Source organism: Squalius cephalus (assembly GCF_949319135.1).
Source record: "Squalius cephalus genome assembly, chromosome: 23".
Lineage (NCBI taxonomy): Eukaryota > Metazoa > Chordata > Actinopteri > Cypriniformes > Leuciscidae > Squalius > Squalius cephalus.
This window is the reverse complement of record NC_137144.1, coordinates 10,521,220-10,546,867: the sequence shown is the minus strand read 5'-3', so window position 1 is coordinate 10,546,867 and position 25,648 is coordinate 10,521,220. Positions and strand designations below refer to the sequence as shown.

Here is a 25,648-nt window from a genome sequence, read left to right as displayed (position 1 = left end):
TACTTCACAGCGTTGCTGCACATCTGCAGGACTCAGACGGTAGGTAACAGGTAAGATTTCTTCTCTTAACAGCAGCTTCTCTTATCAGAACGTGAGAGGGGAATTGTGACTTTAAAACTCACTTCACAGCGTTGCTGCACATCTGCAGGACTCAGACGGTAGGTAACAGGTAAGGTTTCTTCTCTTTTACAGCAGCTTCTCTTATCAGGACGTGAGAGGGGAATTGTGACTTTAAAACTCACTTCACAGCGTTGCTGCACATTTGCAGGACTCAGACGGTAGGTAACAGGTAAGGTTTCTTCTCTTAACAGCAGCTTCTCTTATCAGGACGTGAGAGGGGAATTGTGACTTTAAAACTCACTTCACAGCGTTGCTGCACATCTGCAGGACTCAGACGGTAGGTAACAGGTAAGGTTTCTTCTCTTAACAGCAGCTTCTCTTATCAGGACGTGAGAGGGGAATTGTGACTTTAAAACTCACTTCACAGCGTTGCTGTACATCTGCAGGACTCAGGCGGTAAGTAACAGGTAAGGTTTCTTCTCTTAACAGCCGTTTCTCTTATCAGGACGTGAGAGGGGAATTGTGACTTTAAAACTCACTTCACAGCGTTGCTGCACATCTGCAGGACTCAGACGGTAGGTAACAGGTAAGGTTTCTTCTCTTAACAGCAGCTTCTCTTATCAGGACGTGAGAGGGGAATTGTGACTTTAAAACTCACTTCACAGCGTTGCTGCACATCTGCAGGACTCAGACGGTAGGTAACAGGTAAGGTTTCTTCTCTTAACAGCAGCTTCTCTTATCAGGACGTGAGAGGGGAATTGTGACTTTAAAACTCACTTCACAGCGTTGCTGTACATCTGCAGGACTCAGGCGGTAAGTAACAGGTAAGGTTTCTTCTCTTAACAGCCATTTCTCTTATCAGGACGTGAGAGGGGAATTGTGACTTTAAAACATCTCGGGTTATGACTATAACCCTTGTTCCCTGAGAAGGGAACGAGACACTGCGTCGTTGAAAACGACTCTTTGGGGACGCTCCCTTAGCGTGCGCCTCTGAAGTATGAATGAAACTAATCCAATCCTGATTGGTGTTGCGTCATGACGTAACATGTGACGGCATAACCGGATGCATAAAAGTGGCACACACACACATTAGCCTCGCGATGAAGCAAGCCGCTCTCAGGCATTGAGGGGCGTGGCAGGACGACGCAGTGTCTCGTTCCCTTCTCAGGGAACAAGGGTTATAGTCATAACCCGAGACGTTCCCTTTCGAGGGAACTCGCACTGCGTCGTTGAAAACAACTCTTTGGGGAACGAATGCCCACTAGGCCACGCACCGAAAAAGGCCTGCCCTAGAGTGAAACTGATCTCAGACACTCAGCTAGGACTAGAGCATACGTGCACCAGGCGTACTAGGGAGGTGCAGACTATAAAACCTGATAAAATGTGCGGGGTAGCCCAACCGGCTGCCTCACAGATCTCCTGGAGGGGCACTCCCGAGAGGAGGGGTCTAGAGGACACCATGCCTCTAGTAGAATGAGCCCTTACAGCCAAAGGTGAAGGCAAATTGCGCACCTTGTAGGCCTACTTATGGTTTGTTTAGCCGGGAGCCCCTATTAGGTGATCCAAAACACACTGCAGTAAGTCCGACCTCCTCCAAGAAGAGGACCTCTCAAGGAAATACTTGGAACTCTGACTGGCAGAGCAAGGAACCTCTCCTCTTCTGCCGACACATGTGGTGGAGGATGAAATGTTTGCAGGACCATGGACCTAGCCATGTTAGATTGCACTTAAGGCACATAGCTGGGTCGCGGATGCAAGATGGCCTTAACTCCGCCGGGGGCAAACCCCAAGCAAGCTGGTACTAATGCCAGGGCTTGGAGATCTCCCAGTCTCTTTATAAGAAGTAGCTAAGAGAAAGGCTATCTTGAACATGAGGTCCTAGGCAAAGCCAACTGAAGGGATTCGAAGGGAGCCAGGGATAGGCCTTCGAGAACCACCGCCAGATACCAGGAAGGAACCCTGGACCTGACTGTCAGTCTCATCCTCTATGTACCAAGGAGAAATAGTATGACCAGTTGGTGCCTCCCCAAAAGGCCCAATATTCAGTGGTGCATGGAACGCCGCAATGGCATCCATGTGCACCATACATGTGGACGGGGAGAGATTCGTAGAGAACGATCTTGGAGAAACTCAGAACTGAAGCCACTGGGCAGTTAACTGAGCCTAACTCATGTTCTCTATACCAAGCGGAAAAACATTTCCACTTAAGGTCATATAATCTCCTAGTAGACGGAACCCTAGAGATAAGTATGGTTCCGTGCACCCCAAATGATAGAACAGCATCTAGGTACTGAGCCCCCTCAGAGGCCAGACCCACAATTTCCACAGTTCTGGCGAGGATGGAATATAGTGCCCTCTGCCTGAGATAACAGATCCCTCCTCAGAGGAATCTGCCATGGCGGAGCTATCAGGAGTGAAATTAAGTCCGAAAACCATACTCGGGCCGGCCAAAACGGGGCTACCAGAAGACGACTGATGCCCTCCTGACGGACCCTCTCCAGGACTCCCGGGAGCAGAGCAATCGGGGGGAAAACGTACAGGTGAAGCCTCGGCCAGGCCTGTACCATGGCATCTAACCCCAGCGGGGCTGGATGAGTGAGGGAGAACCAAAGTGCACAGTGGGACGTCCCTCGAGACGCAAACAGCTCCACTTCCACTGGTCCAAACCTCTGCCATATAAGCTCCACCACCTCTGGATGGAGTCTCCATTCCCCGGGCCTCAGCCCCTGCCTCGACAGGATGTCTGCTCCCTGATTCTGAACCCCCGGGACATATATTGCTCTTATAGATAATATTTTCCCTTGGGACCATAAAATAATTTGATGCGCCAATCTGGATAGAGGGCGCGATCTGAGTCCCCCTTGTCGGTTCAGATACACTACCACTGATGTATTGTCCGAACGTATCAAGACGTGGTAACCTTTGATGTCTGGGAGGAAGCTCCTCAGAGCCCTGAACACAGCCAACATTTCTAGGCAATTTATATGCCAAGAATGATGATGGTCCTGCCACAGACCCCTGGCAAAGCGGGCGTATAACCGCGCCCCAGTCAGTGATGGAAGCGTCTGTCGAAACGGTTTTCCGGCGAAATGACGGCCTTAATACTGGCCCTTGGGACAAGAACCAAGGATTCTTCCATATTAATAGGAAACGAAGGCATCTGCGCGTAACCTTTATTATACGGAACGGATTCCCCTTGGGGGAAAAACCCCTTGGCTTTGAGCCACCACTGAAGGGACCTCATGTGAAGAAGGCCCGAAGGAATTATGTTGGATGCCACTGCCATGAGGCCCAGCAGTCTTTGAAACTGCTTTACAGTGATGGCAGGCCTAGCTTTATCCCTGACACCATGGTCAGGATGGATTCGATACGTGCGGGAAACATACGTGCCTGCATCGTAACCGAATTCCATACCACGCCCAGAAAAGTAGTTTTCTAAGCTGGTTCTAACACACTTTTCTTAGTGTTGAGTCTCAACCCCAAATTCTGAATGTGGCCAAGAACGACATCTCGATGCCGAACTGCCATTTCTCGATACTGGGCCAATATGAGCCAGTCATCGATATAATTCAGAATACGGATGCCCTGAAGCCTCAGTGGAGCCAGAGCTGCATCCATACACATAGTGAACGTGCGGGGAGAGAGTGCTAGGCCAAACGGAAGAACCCGATATTGGTACGCTTCGCCCCCGAAAGCGAACCTCAGGAACCTCCTGTGACATGGAAGGATGGAGACATGAAAATAGGCGTCTTTTAGATCTATCGTGACAAACCAATCCTCGGATCTGATTTGATTCACGATGATGGGAATAGTGAGCATCTTGAACCTGAATCTCCTCAGAGAACGATTCAACTGCCTCAAATCTAAAATCGGCCTCAGCCCGCCATCCTTCTTTGGAACTAAAAAGTACCGGCTATAAAAACCCAGACCCCCTGTCTGGTAGGGGAAAAATTTCTATGGCCCCTATGACCAGTAGAGTCTGTACCTCTTGTTCCATAACCCGAGCCTGTTCTGGAACCACTGCAGTCGGTACCACCCCAGCAAACTTGGGAGGTCGGTGACTGAACTGCAGTCTGTACCCATATTTTATAATATTCAGGACTCATATAGATATATTCGGAAGGCTTTGCCATTCTTCTACAACATCTACTAAGGGAACCAGCCCTATGGCAGGATACAGACATCGATTTCCTGAGGGCTCCCCCAGAGGGGAGGCTCTTTCGGTTTCGTTCTCGACACCCTGAAGCGGAGGACCGGCAGGGAATAATCGAAAACAGTTTCCGATCTGCGGACAGGAACACTGCCTGGCCGCAAGCCTTTTTGGGCGGGCATTACAGCGTGCATTAGCTGAAACCCGATGCGTCCCGAAGCGCAGTTGACGCTGGATACAAACATCAATTTCCTGAGGGCTCCGCAGAGGAGCGATTCTCGCTCGTCCCTCCACGGGGGGGACAGCCATCTTCGTCTCGTTTTCGATACCCTGATGCGGAGGACCGGCAGGGAAAAAAATAGAAAACTATTTTCGACGTTCGCTGCTCATCTTAATTCTTCAGAATTAAATGCAGCCAAAAACACTGGATAAGTGAAACACAGTCTAGATGGTAGGCTGAATTAAAATATCTAACTTCTTAAAGTGAAATAATATATTCCATCATTTCAATTCCATCATTTTAACTCATAGAATTAAATGCAGCCATAATCACCAGACAATATACTGTTTTTATATTTATTTACACGGTCTCGTAATCTACACGCTGCCTTGGCAAACGCGAGATTCGAGCCGTTATAATATTTGGCTTTCATCCCTCGAGAAGAAAGTCATCAGGTGCGAGGTTGAAACATCCAAAAGCGCACGGAATTTAGCACGCGCGCCCGAGATATTTCTCAATAAACACTGCCAGCACTCTCAGGAGCTGATTGTGAATGCCTCGCACCCAAACAGTATTTCACAGATCGCGTGTATCCCTTTTATTGCAGACTCATAATCTACGCGCTGCCTCAGCAAACGCGAGATTCGAATCGTTCACAATATATTTGGCTTTCATCTCTCGAGAAGAAAGTCAACGGGCGCGAGGCTGAAAAACCCCCGAAACGCACGGCTGTGTGCGTCGAGATATTTCTCAATGAACACGCAGCCAGCACCCTCAGGAGCTGACTGTGCATGCCTCGCACCCACACAAAATCTTGTTATTTATCTAATATAGATTTTGTATTGCAATGCAGTGGGACAATTCTTTATTTTTGGGTCACAAACAACACCAGCGAGTGTGACTCATGTTCCTCGATCCCAATGCTGAGCACCTCCACTCCCTCAGAAGCAGATAGCTCGAGCATCGGGCACTCGTCACGGGCAGAAGAAACCACATCGCGGGCTTCTGCGTCGTGAGCGAGCGTTATAGAATCTGCGGATGATGAACGAGAAAGTGCCTCGGCAGTCTCGTTCTCATCCGCGAGATCCTTCTGCGATCCCCACGATCTAAGCCGCCGCGCCGCCTCAACGGACGCGGGACCCGAACCGCGGGGATCGCGAGCCTGGCCTTTATCAGAAACCAAACGGGAGCGCAGCACTCTAATCGGGAGTACTTTCACAATGTTCACAGGCAGCCCCCTCGAGAGCTGCCTGTGCGTGCTGCGCTCCTAAACAGTATACACACAACTGATGCGTGTCCCCACCCGTGAGAAATATAGGGCAGGGGTGCACACACTTAGTGTATCTTCCACTCGCATAATATAGTGGTTTTCAACAGACAAACAACACCAAATAAGACAGACAGTTCCACAGATAACGCTTGCTGAAGAGCAAAAGCTAATGTGTGTGTGTGCCAGCGTCACTTTTATGCATCCGGTTATGCCGTCACATGTTACGTCATGACGCAACACCAATCAGGATTGGATTAGTTTCATTCATACTTCAGAGGCGCACGCTAAGGGAGCGTCCCCAAAGAGTCGTTTTCAACGACGCAGTGCGAGTTCCCTCGAAAGGGAACTCACTTCACAGCGTTGCTGCACATCTGCAGGACTCAGACGGTAGGTAACAGGTAAGGTTTCTTCTCTTAACATCAAACACTTTCATCAGACATTAGTGAGAGACTCAATAGGCAGCTTTACCAGCGATGTTGTACATCTTCAGAGCTCAGTCAGTGAGTATAACGATTCAGACTTTTCCACAGCCATACGGTTCTTCACGAGACTTGTACTTTCAGAGAGAGGGAGAGGATTAACAGGAGCCTTCAATGAGGAATTACTTCACGACAATATTCAGTGGAAGAGAGGACAATACAAAGCATTACTTCACCAGTTCAGTTGTATCGTTCTGGGATTTAGATGGAGACCAGTAGATCATCTCACAAGAATGAAAGCAGGCGTTGGAAGACTCTTCTCAGCATAGCACACAGCACTCGTGTTCACTACAAATCCACAGCATTAATTCGACGTGCATCAGGTAAGGCAAACAACTGCAAATCACTCACACAGTAGGGCTGATCAGAAGCCTCGCTTCATCCATGCATTTCAACGGGAATATTCAACTCTCAATTCCTCTCCAATGTATCTGAAACAGATGTCCTCATCAACAGTAAATTTCACATTCACAGTCTTTTCTTCAAGCTTTACATTTGATTCAATGATGAAATTAATTCACTTATCTTTCTTCCTTCCTCTTCCAGCGCAGATCCAAGCAGCAGTCCAATCCAGTAGTATTCCACAAGCAGTTCTAAACGACAGACTCCAATGGCAGTTCTTCACTTACACGAATTTCCAGGATTACAGCATCAAATGTAAGCACTCAAACAGGAGATCTTCTACCCCAAAACACAAGGACAGAGACCCAGCCAAAACAACTGATCAACTGAACACCGATTGACTTTTACCAGTTCCAACCTCGACCTCAACTCGACTTCGAATGGCTCTTTTATCCTCCTCTTGTGAAGCGGAAAGCCTGTGCAAACACCGCTCCTCTCTCCCTCACACCTGTCGTGCATCGGCGGTAATTAGTTTGAACAATATCTCCGCTACACCCGGAACCGGAGTGAGGCGTTACACCAAAATAATTCCCCTCGGGGAACATGGAAAGAAAAAAAAAGGTTTCCGCTTTTCCCAGCATTTTGTCACCCGTGACACATGCATAGCTCTGGGGAGTGGAAGCCTCAGAAGGGCGGCTCTCTAAACGAGAGGAGACCTAACAACACTCTTTGTTAAGGAAGCTCACCTGAGTACTACCAATGCTTAACTGAAATGAAGCTTATCAAAAAGGATCACTGATAGCCACTCACTTGATTCTGCAATATACAGAACATTTAGGGAGTGAGTACTCACTTTAACAATGAATGCAAAAAAAGCATGCATTCAACTCCCTCGAGAGCCGAACGTGCTCCGTTCAACACTAGATTCTTATAATAATAATAATAATAATAATAATAATAATAACTTTATTTTTAGATAGTGCCTTTAAAGTAGCTTCTCAAGGTGCTTTACATAATAGAACAAACATATTAAAAAAATAAAAAAATAAAAAAATAAAAAAAGCTAACCTAAAAAAATGCGTTTTTAAATGAGATTTGAAATTACGTGGAGTCTGTGCATCTCTGATATTTGGATTGAGTGCATTCCAAAGCCTAGGAGCGTAGGATGAGAAAGCCCTGTCCCCTACAGTACGCTACCGAGTCTGTGGGACTGCCAATAGACCAACTTGTGAGGAGCGTAAATGACGCTTTGGTGTGTATAAAGTTAAAAGCACAGACAGATACTGAGGTGCCGGACCTTGCAGTGCCCTATATGTGAGCATAAGGATTTTAAAATCAACTAGGAACCTGACCGGGAGCCAGTGCAAAGACTTTAAAGGGGCATTATGCAAGTCTGAGTGTTTTTTCTCTACGAGCTCCCCCTAGTGTCTGGTAGTATAATGCTTTCAAACACTCTGTCATAAAAACGAACTGTTGTCCCTCCCCCTCGCCACGAGCAACCCAGCTGATCAGCTGTCAACCTAGCTGAGCAGAGGAACCGGCTATTTCAAAACCAGTTATGTCTACCGAGGCAAGTAAAGCAATACTTTCTTTCCAACTGATGGCGATTTTTTTATTTATTGTGTTGTCATGCATACTAGTATTTTTACCGGGAACGAACGATATGAACGAGGCGAACTACTGCTTTCGTGTTTGTTTGTTTGTTTTTGGGAGAATGGGCATGAGCATAAAAATATATATATCGGAGGCTAATATTTGTCTAAAGTTATATTAGCAAGGTCTATAAGTTCATCTGGTAGAATGATGGTTTACCTTTGCTTGTCTAAGAAAACATCAGAACGGTTTTTCTAGCTCGATCATGATATGTGCAACATTTTGCGCGTCTGATATTGCCTAACGTTACTATCAGACGCGTTGGCTTAGTGACATAAAATAAAAGTGTAAGTTACACAAATAAAACCGACAGAGGAACGGCCAAACAACTACAGAAATCAAACGTGTTTGCTATGACAATGCTAACATCAAAGTTATAGTATCTAGCGTACTAGTAAGCCCCTAACAGACAGCGATCATAATAAAAACCTTTACAGACAATAGCAAACATCCTGAGGTCGCAATTACTTATTAACTTATTAACCACAGTTTATTCCAAAGATACTTAACTTACAATTGCAACAGCAGGATCAGCATCCGTTTTGCAGGCTTCTGTTTCTCTCAGTTCTCACCATTCTGAAAAAGCCGGTCCGATATATTTACTCGAGTCTGACTTCTTGCTCGGTCAGTCTCCCGTTTCCTCTTTCGTTGGTCCTCCGACAAAGATTTCCTAGCTTTCTGCTTCTTTTTTACAGGCTCAGCCTCAGCCATAACTCAATCTATCGTTGCCCTTTGCTTATAGCCAGCCCGCCAGTGCTTGAATAGGGGCGTGTATGTGTGCAGTGCCGTCAAGCAATTCGTTACATCGCGAGACCTGATATCACGCGATACTTCCTGACACCGACCCGCGTCCCAAAGTTGCAAGTGAGTTTTTTCCGCTCTCGGGCACCAGGGGGGTGCGAAACCACCACCATTCAACCCGAAATAAGTAATATAACCATTCCACTGACTCCGAAGCTGTTCAGTTAAGGTTAAAAAGTTACCTAGTGTCCCTTTAAAATCGGTGTAATATTCTGATTTCTCAAATGCATAAAATGAGCATATTCAGCTTGCTCAAGGAGTCAAACACTCTGTGGTGTTTATGTCTTACTTGCACATACAAACAAACGGCCCCAGAAAACAAGGAAGAGGATGACGTGTTCCTTATGTGCCCTTTTATACTTATGGTCACACTGGTCAATCATAGGCGGTTGCTGACCAATGTTATTGTTGTATTTAGACACATGCTTCAGACACTGGTCATGCTGAGGCATTACCCATGATCTTGTTCAGACACAGTGCGAGTTCCAATTCGACAGGGAACTACATTATTTCACTAACTGCAACACTGCTTCAGTGTTACTTCTACTCAATATAGATTGGGACCATTTGGAAATTGAGCAGTGTTTGTTTAGCACTGACGAGTTTGCTGCACACCAGTTAACATGTAACCTGCAGCATGTTTTTTTTTTTTTTTGTTCATCAAATAATTATTTAAATTATTGAGAAATTAACTTGGTCTTTATTTAAAGGTCCCGTTTTATGCCCCTTTTCACAAGATGTAAAATAAGTCTCTGATGTCCCCAGAGTGTGTATGTGAAGTTTGAGCTCAAAATACCCAACAGATCATTTTTTACAGCATGTTTAAATTGACATTTTTTGGGGCTCAGAAAAACGAGCTGTTTCAGCGTGTGCCCTTTAAATGCAAATGAGCTGCTGCTGGACGACACAGGGGGCGGAGCTTCATGAGCTCGCGCTCAGTCTGTCAGGAAAAATTCATCTCACGGAATGATGATAATATCAGAAACTCTCAGTAACGGCGTTCATTTTGAGTCGGACAATAATGTCTACAGAGTCAGAGTGCTGTATAGAGATGAAACAGGTATGGTTTAGTAGTTTAATTACGGTTATTATAACGTATTTGTCATCTGCTTGTAGGCTATGTATCCATTATTTATTAATAGCCTACAAGTCTGCTGTCTGAATGATGATCAAACATGTACTGATGAGTTTAATAAAGTTTATTGTACATCACACAAAAGATGAAGCATCAGTTTTACTTCAGAAAATCACCGTAAGAGCTGAGTAAACACAGTAGCCTAAGTTATAAGAAGTGCGCAAGTAGCCAGTAGAGTTGAGGGAGCATTCCTGTGGGCGGAGGTTAGTCAAGAAACGGTTCTAGTGACATCACTAAAGCAGGATGTAGAGGGATGTAGTCCAATCGAGCCGTTTTTTGTAGTCAACTTCTGTTAAATAAAATATCTCGCTTGGCATTGAACTTTGAGCTTTATAATTTTACAGATATTATTTATGCTCTAACAGCAACATTACACACTAACTAAAGTTTGAAACATGGGATCACGCAGAACGGGACCTTTAACTATGAACACACACTAAGAGATAACACATACGCATTCCAAAGTTGTCACAGTGTGCAAAACATACCTTATGCTGGTGACCAGTGATGCTGGATTTTTCAGCAGGGATATCTGAATTCTTAGCATTCATGAAACATTACTGAGAAATACCTGGATGGTGAAAACATATCCATTCCTGTGATCAGAAGCTTCTTTGACTGCTCTTTTCTTTTTGTCATTTTTATTGTTGTGTTATGGAGAGGATAGCACATATTTTTATAGATTTTTTAAATGTTATAAAATGTGTTATTTGCCATGAAGAGTAGTATCTCTGAATTTTTAACATTCATGAAACATTACTGAGAAAAACCAGGATGACTTACTATTTCTGCCTAGATCCTTGAGTGCATTTATATAAGGCCACTAGAGTGAATGGTTTGCAATCCTTGTCACACTCCAGCACAGTAGGTGGCAGTATGGAAAAAAATATTTGGTTTTGCCTATTGTTTGGTCACTTTTACTGAGGCTGTTTGACAAGGGGTTCTTGAATATAGTGGCGAAAATGGCCATTGTATTCTCCGTTTTTATCACATACTCAAGCCAAACCACTTGAATGATGCATGAATAGATTTTCTTGCATAGCTCAAAGCTTAATTTATAATTATCTCTAATAATCAACTAAAACAATTTAACCATTTCTAATAATTTCTCATAATTTCTCACAGAGGCGACACCGAGGGGCCAGAGGAAACCGCTGCAGCCATAGGGTTGGGGGGATGGTGTGCAGCTGATGGTCCCCAATACCTTTGTGGAAGTGGTGTGACGACTGACCAAGGGGGAGCTGGCAGGACGAGGGTACCTGGCGAAGCCGCAAGTCCGACGGTCTCCGGTGGAGCCGAAGGTGAGAGGAGCAAAGACGGAACCGACAGGCCGAAATGGAGCCAAGAAGTCGAAGGCCAGAGTCGCACGCATGCACTCTCGCACGGACGCTGCAGGTAGATGCACAACCTGCCACTCTACGTGACAGGGACTCCCCGGAGACAGTGCAGGGCTGTAGACATCCGGCAGCGGTGGGTCTGGTGGACTGACTGAGCTTTGTGGTGCAGCAACACATGGCAGAAAAATGGTAAGAATAGCACAGTCCATGTAGAGCACAGGTGTCAAACTCAGTTCCTGGAGGGCCACAGCCCTACAGAGTTTTGTTCCAACCCTGCTTCAACACACACACACCTGCAGTTTTCAAATAAGCCTGAGGGACTAGATTAGCTAATCAGGTGTGTTTAATTAGGGTTGAAGCTAAACTCTGCAGGGCTGTGGCCCTCCCGGAACTGAGTTTGACACCCCTGATGTAGAGCGATGAGATGGGGAACTCAAATTTTATACAGTCTTTAGTGCCGTCCAAACACAGCGATGATGAAGGTACTGGGTGGAAGACAATATTTTTTTAGTTTATTAGCCAGTTCTCATTTTCCGTAGTTATGACTCCCTCGTCCGCTGATGTCGTGGGCTCAGACCCCTGGTCAGACTCATGATGGGGCTCCACTTCCGGGGCTAGGGTCAGCTCTGTCCTCTTCTCCTCGGGCTCTGGCTGACGCGTCGTGGCGTTTGATAGCTCAACGTCTGCGAGGGGCACACACGAATTCTCTGCGGTCGAGGGTTGTAATCCGAGCTCTGGATCTGGCTGTGTACTGGATCGGAATATGACACTCTCTAGAGGTCAAAAGGGTGGTGAAAGGTTGCTCCGATCCAAAACAATGTCTTCAGGGTCTCATCATCAAGGGGCCTGGAGATGGCAAGACAACAAAAGTATGTAACAAATGAAAAAAAATGATGGCTGTCCTGAGCCAGGATGATAAATCTCACTCTATAATCCATTTTCTTTGTCCGGTATTCTGTAACGCCTAAGTTCAATAAAGATGAGGAATATAGCACACAAGGTTTATTAGAATAATCCAAATAGCAAACATGCAAAACAGCATTCAGACACGAACAATACCGAACAAGGAATGCAGGTGAGGGAACAACTTAAATGGACACTTCACCCATTTGCATCAAGCCTTGTATCGTTAGAAACCCAGTCATATTTTTGAATGGTCGTGCATTATTCCCTCATTTTCCCCTGAGATGGGAGAAATAAGGATTTCAGTGTGGCAGTTCCTGCTTACAATGACGCAAAAATTGTCATTTTGCGTCATTCTAAGCAGGAAGTACCATATCTTTGTAGAGGGGTTGAGACTACAAACACTCGTTCCTCATTTTTCCCAGGGGGCTGCATCCACTCACGCTACAGACCTATTACAAATCAGTGGGTGGGACTTCACTTGCAGAAACTAAAAGCAATATCCTCCATCTTGTTTGGAAGTAAGCTAACAGGCGCTGTGGAGCCAGATGTGAAGTTATGACAATAGCGGAAGGTACTCAATTTGACATGGAAGAAGAGGATTTCGAAAGTCTGATACTTGAATTAGAGTTCTCAACGGGCCTGAAAATTACAACCCGACCCGAACCGGCCCGTGGCTTTTAAAGCCCGGACCCGCTGTAACCCGACACTTCAACATGAATTATCTGCCCGAACCCGGCCCGACGATAATTATTTTTTTCTCTCATACACATATTATCATGACCAGCAGACGGGAATTCAAATCAACCTTTAATGTTCACACCTTTTAACAATACAAACAACTTTCCAGACCTCTGATTTTCCCACTCCTGTAGTAGTGACGGTGAATTCACCTGCGTCAAGCTTACTTTTCACCAACTCCATCTTCTTCTCCTGACTAAAGGCGTGCACACAGCGGCGTCAGGTCTGCCCCCGCCCCTCTCCATGATGCACGTTGCACCAGCAGCCAGACTTTCTTTACGGTGAACAGCAGCGATGATTAATAAAGGTTTTTTTTTTTTTTTTTTCACTGAGCGGAAAAGATTAAGCCCGAGGTCCGACCCGACCCGAGTCATTTGCTTATATTTTCGACCCGAACCCGAACGGGACCCGCGGGTTTGTCGGGCCGACCCGACCCGTTGAGAACTCTAACTTGAATCAGATGTTGGTGGCTACTTTTACGAGCCGCAATATAGCGAAGAGCAGCTGAGGCTGATGGAGGAACAGGAGGCAGAAGACCTGCCTGTTGCAGACGAGGAGCCCGAACTGGCTCGAGCTGGGGTGGACTGGTGGTGCCTGTGCGGACTGGTGTGCTTAGGACACAGAGATAGAGTCCGTCTGCTGCAAAGAATTTCAACGATGCCAATTTCTCCAGGACGAAATCTTTGAATCAGATGAGGACACCGACGTTTGTGTTGTGAACCATCCTAGTTTCGCACCGCATATCTGACTGAACATCCCGGTACCATGCAATAATTCACCATTTCGAAAGAAATACAAATGAGGAGTAATTCACTAATGAGTTCGCCAACTAACTAGACATTTTGTGTGAAATGAATTTCAAGCTCTGGTGGTAGCTAGCCTTGTAGACGGAAGAGTGATTTCTCTGATAGGCGGATACCTCATGTGCTGTTCTGGATTAGTGGGAGTGGCTTGCGGAGCTGTGCAATGTGGTGCATTATGGGAGTTGTTGTCTTTCATACAAATGCACCCTTAAATTACTTTTTGTCTTTCCTCGGTCAAAAAGGCACCAAATTCTAAATTTATTTTACATTTCAACTACATATATGACCCACGTTCAATAAAGATTAATGTTCCCACGGGTGAAATGCTCCTTTAAAAAGGAACACAAAAGAGGATAATTAAGCACATACAGCTGACACATATGAACTAAAGCTAACAGTAACCAAGGAGACAAACGAGTGATGGGAATCTGAACAAAGAACACACATGACAAATGAAAATCGACTGAAAGTCCATGGAAACAAAAATAAACAGAACAGAATGTTGACATAAATAGACTTGATAATTAAAACAATATGTGGAATAAATTAATGAATGCATATGTATAATTTCCTATTATCCAATTTAAAATTAATAATCTTGAAGTAGCTGCTCACCTATGTCCAAGAAGACTCTGTCATCAGAACAAAGCTCCTGGTTTATGCACTGGATAATCAATTACATATTTCAGTGTTTATTGCAATGACTACATTTTACTCAGTAGGTATGTAGCTTATGTTTTTAATTGCATTTACTTCTGAGACTTTAATTCTACATGATAAAAGGTGTTGTGTCGAATTTCGACTGCCTGTCAGAATTCTACTGCCCTCCACTAAATGAATTTTAATGATTGTGATAATTTTCCCTTTCACTTTTCTTTATTTTAATAAAGTTTTACGAAGTTATTGCATTTAGTGGTCACAAGTTAATTTCGCGGATATTTTATGTCGGATACGACAGACTAATATTGAGTAGCCTAAATCTTGTATACGATTCCTAAAGGTTTTGCATCTACAGCACACATTACAGACATTGGTCCTGTATTGGTGTATTGAGATCGCTGATCGATTGCTCCTGTCTGCCTCGCTGCCTGCTGTGAGTGTGTTTGTTAGCTTCGGTGCTGTAAGCTCCGTCTTAGCCTTGTATTTCTTTGTTTTGAACCATCATTTACTACCATTTCTAGTTGTTTATACTACTACATTTTACCCAACATCTCAGATTAAACTGACATCGCTAGCTTCTGTTATTAGTACTACTAGCACAAAACGCTAGTAATTCGCTAGCCTGTTAACGCGCCACCCGTGCGCTCAGCTATTTTTATTTATTTATTTTTCTCTCGCGCGTCCGCGCCTTTGAGTTCATAAAAGCTCAGGGGCCCGTTCTTCGTACGTTGCTTATTACATCCGAGATCAAATGACACATCCAGGATGATATCATCGTGCGATGATATCATGATCTGGCTAACTCGGATATGTATCGATAGTAGAAACATTGATCAGCAACGCTGCTATTGGCTGCTCAGCGTGGCCAAAGAGCGCGCTCAGTTTTTCTCCTCCGCAGAGCAAGAACTAATAGTCGAAGTTTATTCGGAATTTTAATGTTTAATCAAAACGCCAGGGAACACCTCAAAGTCTGCAAAAGCCAGGAGAGAGGGCTGGCAAAAAGTAGCAGACAATTTAAATCCGTTAGAAGTGGCCATGTTAGATGTTTTTATCACTTATTAGCCTATATTTTTGTATTTTAATAATGGCATTATTACTTTGTGCATTGTAATGTCAGTCACCATACTAGAACATGGGAACAAATAAAAGTGAAGTACAAAAATATTCTACATAATGGTAATTTTTAGTTAAATTATAGTCTCTTTTATAAAAGGTACTGTTAAATAAATGGTTGTCTGTTTATAAAAGCAACCAAGAAGGCTGAGAAAAAAATAGAAAAGATCTTAGTAGCCTACACTGTAAAATAATTTTTGCTGCATTAAATTAAAGCTGTATAGTCATTTCAACTGTTAAATCTTGAGTAATGATGAATTGCTTTGACTTGTGAAAGTGAAAACTGATAAACTTATGTTAATGTAAAAATATTTTGCCATGAGTTATTGATCACATTTTTCCCGAGTGTAGTTCAATGTAATGCCATTGTGTTTTCCTCTTTTGAGCACTTTTACATAATACACCAACACTTGTATCTGTTCCCAAGAAAGTGGTGGCTGAAATATGTGCAGTAAGTGGACATTTTCTAACTTTCCAAAGGAAAGAAAGTATAAGACTTTGTAATGTCCATTTGTTTCCATTGCACTGGACAGTGAATAAACCCTCTCAGATAACTGTCATATGGAGGAACTAGCCTACCTGCAAGTGCATAAATAACTTTACTTCATTTATACTTGTATGCTTTATGGCTGCAATATAAGTTGCAGGATTCCACATCTACAGAAAGGCCTACAGAAGAGTCTGCACAGACAGAGGAGACATAGGCCTACAGGTGGGCAGTGTATAGCCAACTTTTCCTTTTTATTTGTTGCATGAGGCATGTGTCTAATATCTCTTGTTGCAGGCACTTGACCACTAGCTTTTCTTTACAAAGAACAATTGAAATAAAACTCAAGGAGCTAAGCATATTTGTCTTTTATTAAACATTTAATGAAAAGTGTTTTTTTTTTTTTTTTTTTTTTTGGGGCAGTGTTGTGTAATATGGCACATGCAACAATGTCACAGGCCCTGTCAGGTGTGCAACCCTCAGACTTTTCAGACACTAAATCTTCCCTTTAGTTAGCCAAAGTTAATTTCATTGTGTGCCCTTGTCCTGGAGCTGCATTGTAACTGGTTTGGGTCAGGGAACCCATACAAAAATGTAATATATGGCCATATATGTACTTATATTTTAAATAGCATGACATATATCTATACATATATTTGACTTGTATGAGAACACAATATATGCCTGCAACATATATCTATACATATATTTGACTTATCTGAGAACACAATATATGCCTGCAACATATATCTATACATATATTCGACTTATCTGAGAACACAATATATGACTGCAACATATATCTATACATATATTCGACTTATCTGAGAACACAATATATGACTGCAACATATATCTATACATATATTCGACTTATCTGAGAACACAATATATGTTCAACATATATCTCTACATATATTTGACTTATCTGAGAACACAATATATGACTGCAACATATATCTATACATATATTTGACTTATCTGAGAACACAATATATGACTGCAACATATATCTATACATATATTTCACTTATCTGAGAACACAATATATGCCTGCAACATATATATATTTGACTTATCTGAGAACACAATATATGACTGCAACATATATCTATACATATATTTGACTTATCTGAGAACACAATATATGCCTGCAGCATATATGAACATTTATGTGTCCAAACATGTGAAGAAAATATTTGAGTTCATCCATATATGATACCATATATCTGCATATATTACAGTATAGTATTGGTTTCTCGCATATATGGACAACATTAATTATAAATATGTGACATACATATTTGTTTTCAACATATTTAATAAATGTATGTAAACATACACTGTAACCCTTTACTGTAAATTTACAACGAATTTCTTACAGAATTGTAGGCTACTGTATTTCCATAATACAGTATTAAGCTGTATCTTTTACAGAACAGCTGTAAATATACAGCACATTTATGTTTTCGTCCTGATAAATTCGTTACCATCATACTGACTGAAAAGGCATTGCATTGTGGGATTGATTTCTTTCGCGCTCAATTCAGTTCAAATGTGACGCGTCATGCGAGCAGACCAGACAGTAACGTTAGGCAGCTACAACAGGCAAACTCGTTTTGTCAGCGGGATTCAACTGAACAAATAATCATTCCTGTTATCAAGATAAACAATGTCTGCGAATCTGTGAGCAATTTTAAAGCTTTTTTGAGGTTCGGTTCGTGTGTTTCAAACATTAGTTGCCTGTGACGCAGCAGAAAATGGACGACGTTAACGGTAGCAGCTACCTGAAGACGGATGGAAGAATTTGTCATTGAATAATCTAACCTGCGCGTGACGATAAGTGGGATTTAGAGTTTGAGAAGATGGAGATTTGTTCAACTGAGTGATACGGTAAGCCAATATATAAGTTTTTTTTTTTTTTTTTTTTGGCGTTCGCATTTCTACATTGTTTTCACGTATTTGGTTTGATTTTGCGAACGCGGTTTACTACCGTGGCCGCGCAAGCAATTCACGACTCTGTTCCACCTGTTTACCAAGTAACGTTAACTTCGACATTTCATATAATAGACAACCTTTACCATGCTATTTGCATGACGTGCATTTGATATTTTTTTCGTTTTAGGCTTTGTAATCTGATGGCCATTGTTAATGTAAGTGCTTTTAAGTAGTGTTACAGTTATAGTCTATGTTGTAAAAAAAAAAAAAATGCTGTCAAATTCTGTCAGTTCTGTGATCGTGCTTTTGAATCGTTGTCAGAATTTTGCTAGCACATGAAAATCCATGTTCCTAATGCTGTTTTCAAATGTAGTAGGCCTGTTCCTGATTGCCATCCCATGGTCCTACAACTACTCCCTAATTCAAAGAAGTTAGACGGTGTTATCCTTCAAGCAGATAAGTAGAGATTATTCAGCAAATCTCATTAATTTGTAATATGTTTTATTTTTTGGTTCTGTTGATCAAGGTTGTGCTGTCCTTTTTAAAAATTGTTTCAGAAATTTGCATCGCTGATGTCCAGCAATCTACATTTGCCAGAAAGTCCACGACTTATTTCCTGGTATGTAAACATTAAAGGGGTAGATGAAACCTAAAATGAAAAGCCATCATTTACTCACCCTACTGCAAAATATGTTTTTCTTAATTAGTGTTTTTATTTTGTTTCCAGTCCAGATATCTACAATTCTTACATGAAGAAGCATTTATTAGACACGTAAAAATTGTCTTGTTTTCTGAAAGAATAAGTCAAAATTAAGTGAGTTTATGCTTAAAACAAACAAAATTATATGCCAGTGCATTTTAGCATTCTAACCAATTTTAATTTTTAGTTGAAAAATTTAATTCATAGAACTATGAATAGACAACTACATCGAACCACAGTGGAACCCACAGTAGTTATTTTAATTATTAATATTATTTAATTCAGGACTAATCTAGTCCTACTTTGTAAGTCGCTTTGGATAAAAGCGTCTGCTAAATGACTAAATGTAAATTTATTTATTCTTTTTTTTTATTTTCTTTTTTATTCCATTACAGGTCAATCTCTAAGCAACCAGTGCTGGATATTAAGTTTGGAAGGTCAAGGTGTGTGTGAAGGATCACAGCCTCTTCATCACTGGCCTGGCAGCGCTGTTTGCCTCCTCCTATAACTTCAGCTTGCAGTACCAGGAAGAGGCAGCACCTTGAGTTTGGTCAGAGGTTAGTCATTGGCATATTTGCCATTCATATATATATATATATATATATATATATATATATATATATATATATATATATATATATATTAGGGCTGTCAATCGATTAATTTTTTTTTATCGCGATTAATCGCATATTGTCATGAGTTAACTCGCGATTAATCGCATTTAATCGCACATTTTTTTAATTGTTCTAAATGTACCTTAAATTAATACTTTTCAAGTTTGTAATACTCTAATCAACGTGGGCATGGATAAATATAGATGCTTTATGCAAATGTATGTTTATTATTGAAACCATAGTCAATATAGAGCATAAGGATGAGATGTTTCAAAGGTCACAGATGTTTTTCAAAGAACTTGTTCATGTCTATTAGACACGTAGAAAGAACAAAAAAAATGGCAGGTTACCATTACTTCTCTTTCTTTGCACTGAGCAATTTACTAACACAAACATGTTTAGATTTTTGCATGACAGGGCAGCTCTTCTGAAAATGCTAAATGTACATTTATTATTTATTAGCCTATTACATTGTAGTTTGTCTCTCTCTGTGCCCATTTTGATGAAGCTAAATTCTCAATAAAACTGTTTTCATTGGTATATTTTACTGTTTCTGTTGTCAAACAACGGAATGAATTTGAAATGGTGACTGAAACGCGACCCATTAAGACATAACCAGCTCTCCCTTCCAAGATGTTAAGTTAATCTGCACAAAAATTCTGATAATCGAGCCGTCGTCTGGTGAAATCAAATTCACATAAGATAAAGACAATATCTGTGCTCTGATTTCGGCTATACTTGTAAAAATAGAGAAGCAACATAATATCTGTGCTTAACTGAGTTAAAGCGCTGCTCCTCCGCGCGAGACGCAGAGAGAGAGAGAGAGAGAGAGAGAGAGAGAGAGCGAGCGAGAGAGAGAGAGAGAGAGAGAGAGGTGCGCGCGCGCGCGTGCTGAGAGAGCAGTACCGGCGGTACCGGTAGATTCTCAGAAACTAAATAAGGTTTGGGCGCTTTGTTGAAGGGAAAAAATCGCTAAAGGGGTCTGCAATGTCGCTAAATTAGCAACACTGTGTATCTCCATTTCTCCAACTAGGGGTTGGGCCACGGGTCAAACAGAAAATACGCGCTGCGTTAATCGCACGTTAAAAAAATTAGTGCCGTTAATATGATTTTGCGTTAACGCGTTATTAACGCGCTAACTTTGACAGCCCTAATATATATATATATATATATATATATATATATATATATATATATATATATATATTAGACTGAATTGTGTCACTAACCTTGACTTGACAGTATTTATTATGTTGACTACTGGTATGAACAATATGGCCCTGGTTTCCATATAGGGCTTAGCTTAAGCCAGGTCTAGGCCTTAATAAAATTAGGGTATTTAAGCATCTTTTATAATAATGTATCATTAAAAAAAAAAAAAACATTACTGGTGTGCATCTTGAGATAAAACAGTGGCAGTCATATATTTTAAGATATATCGGTGCAAGTTGTTTTCAGTTGAAGGATTAGTGAAAATTCTGTCATTAATTACTCGCCCTCATGTCGTTCCAAACCTGTAAGACCTTCGTTCATCTTCAGAACACAAATTAAGATATTTTTGATGAAATCTGAGAGGTTTCTGAACCACCCATAGACAGCAACGTCTTTGCAACTTTTAAGGCCCAGAAAGCTAGTAAAAACATTGTTTAAATAATCCATGTAACTAGTGCAACCTTAAAGGAGAACTCCGGTCAATTTTAACATTGAGCTAATTTTTTTGTAAATTTGGAGTGCTGTCAATACAGAGAACAACGACAAAAATCGGTGTTGCCTACACCGTGTTATCCTCTTTTTAAAATTTGCACCCTGTTGACTTCAATTTTTAAACCTGCTTTTAGCCTCTTAACATCCTTAATGTGTCATACAAGTGCCCAGCCATGTGAGTGATTCCTTCAGAGTGAACACGGGTGAATCTGACTGCAGTAGATGTGAAAGATATCTTGTTGAAACATCTACAAATGTCCGTATATAGGTGAAAATGCCCCTTGAAATCAATTTAAGGTGGCAAATATATTACCCCTTAATAAAAAATGTTAATTTCTGTCACTGCTGTAAACTGACCACTGCATAGAATATGAATATCTTTGTCAGTCAGCTGTCAACAGGCCTAAACAAGCCATGGCACCAAGCACAGAAACACAATCCGTAAAATGTTATCTAATTATTATCAAGAAAACTTTGAAAATATCGATCGAGACATATTTTGTCAATATTGCACACCCCTAATGCATGGTATTAATTTTTATTTCTTCGGGTCTTAAAAAGGTCTTAAAAAGCCTTAAATTTGACTTTAAAAAATGTGCAGAAACCCTGCTTCATAATATTTAGGTTGAACCACTGTAGCTATATATTTACCAATGTTTTTACCACTTTTCTGGGCTTTGACAGTTGCAATGATATTGATATCAATGGAAGGACAAAACTATCAGATTTCATCAAAAATATCTTCATTTGTGTCCCGAAGATGAACAAAAGTCTTGAGGGTGAGTAATAATGACAGAATTAAAATTTTTGGGTGCAAACATGCATTTTAGTCTGGTAAATCATGTTGTCATATATGCAATAAACATTGCAAGGCTTGCAGTTAAGTTAAATTATTTCTGTCACAAAGGTTTGGGCTGGATTCTGGCAGTGTGTGCTCTATATAAACGGAGAGTCTAAAGACTGCCTTTCCACTGATACTCTGATGGCACCGGATGAGGGCATTATATTGTTAATGAGCTGGGTGATGAGTAGACAAAAGTTGTAGAATAAAACTTTAAATCTGGCAACCCCACTTCCAAAAATTTAGTTAGTTGACAGTGTGCATGTAAACAGACACATTGAGTTGATGTATTTTACCAGGGCAGAAAAAATATCAGTTATTGATCACAACATCCAACATTGCATTTTTTTTTTCACAACATCCAACATTGCATTTATTTTATTTTTTTCATGTTGTTCAGTTTTAGACCGCTTTTGTGCTGTCTCTCTTTGTCAAAATATATACACTCAGTTAATAATATTTAATTGTTGTTTTTTTCTGCCTTTTAGACGCTTTCTTGACATCAATCCTGAACGTGGATCAAAAACAAAGAAAGGACAAGTAACTTCAAAGAAAACTGGCCAAGTTGTGCAAAACAAGAACACCACTGTAAGCCTACAGGTGTCCTCACTTCTGCGAAACCTTGCAGACTTTGAATGGGATTTCGTTTGCACTTTTATGGACTTCAAAAAAGAAACAGCATTTCACTGTCGTTATAAAGCTTGGAAGAGCCAGGACATTTTTTAATAGAACTCTGATTGTATTCGTCTGAAAGAATAATGTCATATACACCTAGGATGACTTGAGGGTGAGTAAATCATGTGCTAATTTAAATTTTTGGGTGAACTATTCCTTTAATTAAGTGCTAACTGTTACCTGTTTAAGTGTTAAAATTGCATTTTATGTTTAAAAAGTAATTCAGCCAACATGTTCACAGAAGGCAATTTAACTAAATAAATGTTTTAAAACCCAGAAAATGTTTTCTTTTTCCTAGTGTGACTACTCTTATGAAACCTTAAAGTATAATATTTTAATTATGTAATAATAAAAGCAGTATTCCCTGTAAAAATACAATTTATTGCTGTCGACAAGTTTAATAATGTAAAATGTGGTATATACTGTATTTGGTAATTACAGTGGAGTACTGTAAATGCTGTTTACTGTAGTAGTGTTGTAAAAATACAGTATGTGGATGGCAACCCAGCTGCCAGTATTTAACTGTAAATTTACAGTGAAAAGTTTTACAGTGTACATGCATGTGATACTGATGCATTTTTAAAGCTGTGGCATATGGTTATGGTACTTTGTGGATGTATTTGTCAAAAATGACAAAGAAAACACTGCATTATTGTATTAAAATACTATATTTGGTATTCACACAATAGACAATCTCCAACTATAGGCATTTAATTTCAAGGCATTCAGATATAAGGTTTGTATCCCTAATACATGTGAAAGTATGTACTATAGAAATAAGTACATATATGCATGTATAAATATATGCGTCATATATGCGTGTATAAATATATGCGTCATATATGCGTGTATACATATATGCGTGTATACATATATGCGTGTATACATATATGCGTGTATACATATATGCGTGTATACATATATGCGTCATATATGCGTGTATACATATATGCGTCATAAATGCGTGTATACATATATGCGCCATATATGCGTGTATACATATATGCGCCATATATGCGTGTATACATATATGCGCCATATATGCGTGTATACATATATGCGCCATATATGCGTGTATACATATATGCGCCATATATGCGTGTATACATATATGCGTCTTACATATATTTCACATTTATGTGCATATATGGGAAAATATATGGCACTTACATGAAAACGGCCATTTTTGATATATTTTGAAATATATGTTTCATATATGTATATGTGTTTTACATATATGAATTTAGCATATATTCTCATATATGCAGCAGACATACATGGGCACGAACATTATATATGTAATTTACATATATTGACATATATTACATTTCTGTATGGGAATGGGGTCATAAAACACCTGTCTGCAGGCAGGAACATGTCATAATCACCTATGAAAAAATGCAGTTCTGTTAGGATCAGCATAAGTGTATGTAATACAGTGAGCTTGATATTTAATTGTGGAACTTTCCTTACCACTTTCAAATAATGTGCATAAATGTGAATCTCTGAAAATGCTTAAGTCATGCACAGATCCTGGCCATTTTGCGTTCACATTTGTGATATAGAAGATTTTAGTCAACTGCCTTTTTTTATTTGATATAATATTACTAATCTGGAATATTAAGAATCACAATAGTAACTGGGCTGCACATTTACATTGTGAATCCCCTTTCTGTTCACATAATCCCCTTCATTGAGGCCTTGATGGCAGTCTATGGTAGCCTATAGTCTATGGTACCAATCACGTTAGTGAAGCCTGAGTGACATATCTGTAATCGGCATGGTCTTGATGATCTTCATAAAAAATTATGATAGCCTAAAAAAAAAAAAAAAAAACTGCTTTACAACATTGGGTCTTAAAGGGATAGTTCACCCAAAAATGAAAATTCTGTCATCATTTACTCTCCCTCAAGTTGTTCCAAACCTGTATGATTTCCTTTCTTCTGCTGAACACAAAAGAAGATATTTTAAAGAAGGTTGGTAATTAAACAGTTGCTGGTCCCCATTGACATCCATAGTATTTTTTTTCCTACTATGGAAGTCAATGGGGTCCATCAGTCGTTTGGTTACCGACTTTCTTCAAAATATCTTCTTTTGTGTTCAGCAGAAGAAAGAAAGTCATACAGGTTTGGAACAACTTGAGGGAGAGTAAATGATGACAGAATTTTCATTTTTGAGTGAACTATCCCTTTAAGTGGCTTGGAAATGCCACAAAAAAAAACTAAAACTGTTTTTTAAACATAAAAGCGACAAAAAACGACAATCTCACGAATCACGAGAAAAAAAATATATTTCAGAAAGTGCACTATCGCGCTGCGCTGGACTTCCCGTATCAGCTCCGCTTATGAAGCCGGGATCTAATCCTGTTAAAGGTGCAATGTGTGTTTTTTGGAGGATCTAATGGCAGAGATGCAATATAAGATCCATAACTATGTTCCCAGTGGTGTATAAAGACCTTACTTAATTAACCGTTATGTTTGTATTAACTTAGAATGAGTCATTTATATCTACATAACAACGGCCACCCCTCTCTATGAAGGTCGACATATTGTGACGTCATGTTTCTACTGTAGCCGACAGCGAACAAGCAGCGCTACTGAGCGCGTTTCGTCATTAACTCGATTGACAAACAGTAGAAAAAGACGCAGCAGCAGAGTTTCGTGAATATGAATGTGACTGACCACAGTTATTCTATCGGACAAGAGCCGAAGGATGGTAAATCTGATTCGAAAAAGAGAAAATATGACGAAGCAAGAAAAATAAGGGAGAAAAAGAAGCAAAAATCACGGGTAAACATCGGTTTGGCTTTTCAGCGATGGAGGAGTCTTAAAAGCGAAAAAGGCTTTACAAGCGACGCCGAAGTTGCCTGTTTTCTGCTGGACAGGTAAGGTATTCCAACTTTAACAATGCAAATAAAAACTGTTGTTTCATAATCTTAGCATTACCTAGAAGCTAGCCATAGACACAGTGTGAAGTGACGTTTCCCTTGTCAGTGGTGTAAAAATATGTAGGCTAAAGTTAT

General features: G+C 40.8%; 1 long non-coding RNA gene across 1 annotated transcript; it reads left to right on the top strand.

The window, feature by feature from the left end:
- The first annotated feature begins 18,650 nt into the window (after positions 1-18,650).
- LOC307151697 lies at positions 18,651-23,249 on the top strand. The gene is made up of 3 exons (XR_013819918.1): positions 18,651-18,711; positions 21,795-21,889; positions 22,440-23,249. It is a non-coding gene; the product is annotated as an uncharacterized lncRNA (long non-coding RNA).
- The last annotated feature ends 2,399 nt before the right edge of the window (positions 23,250-25,648 follow it).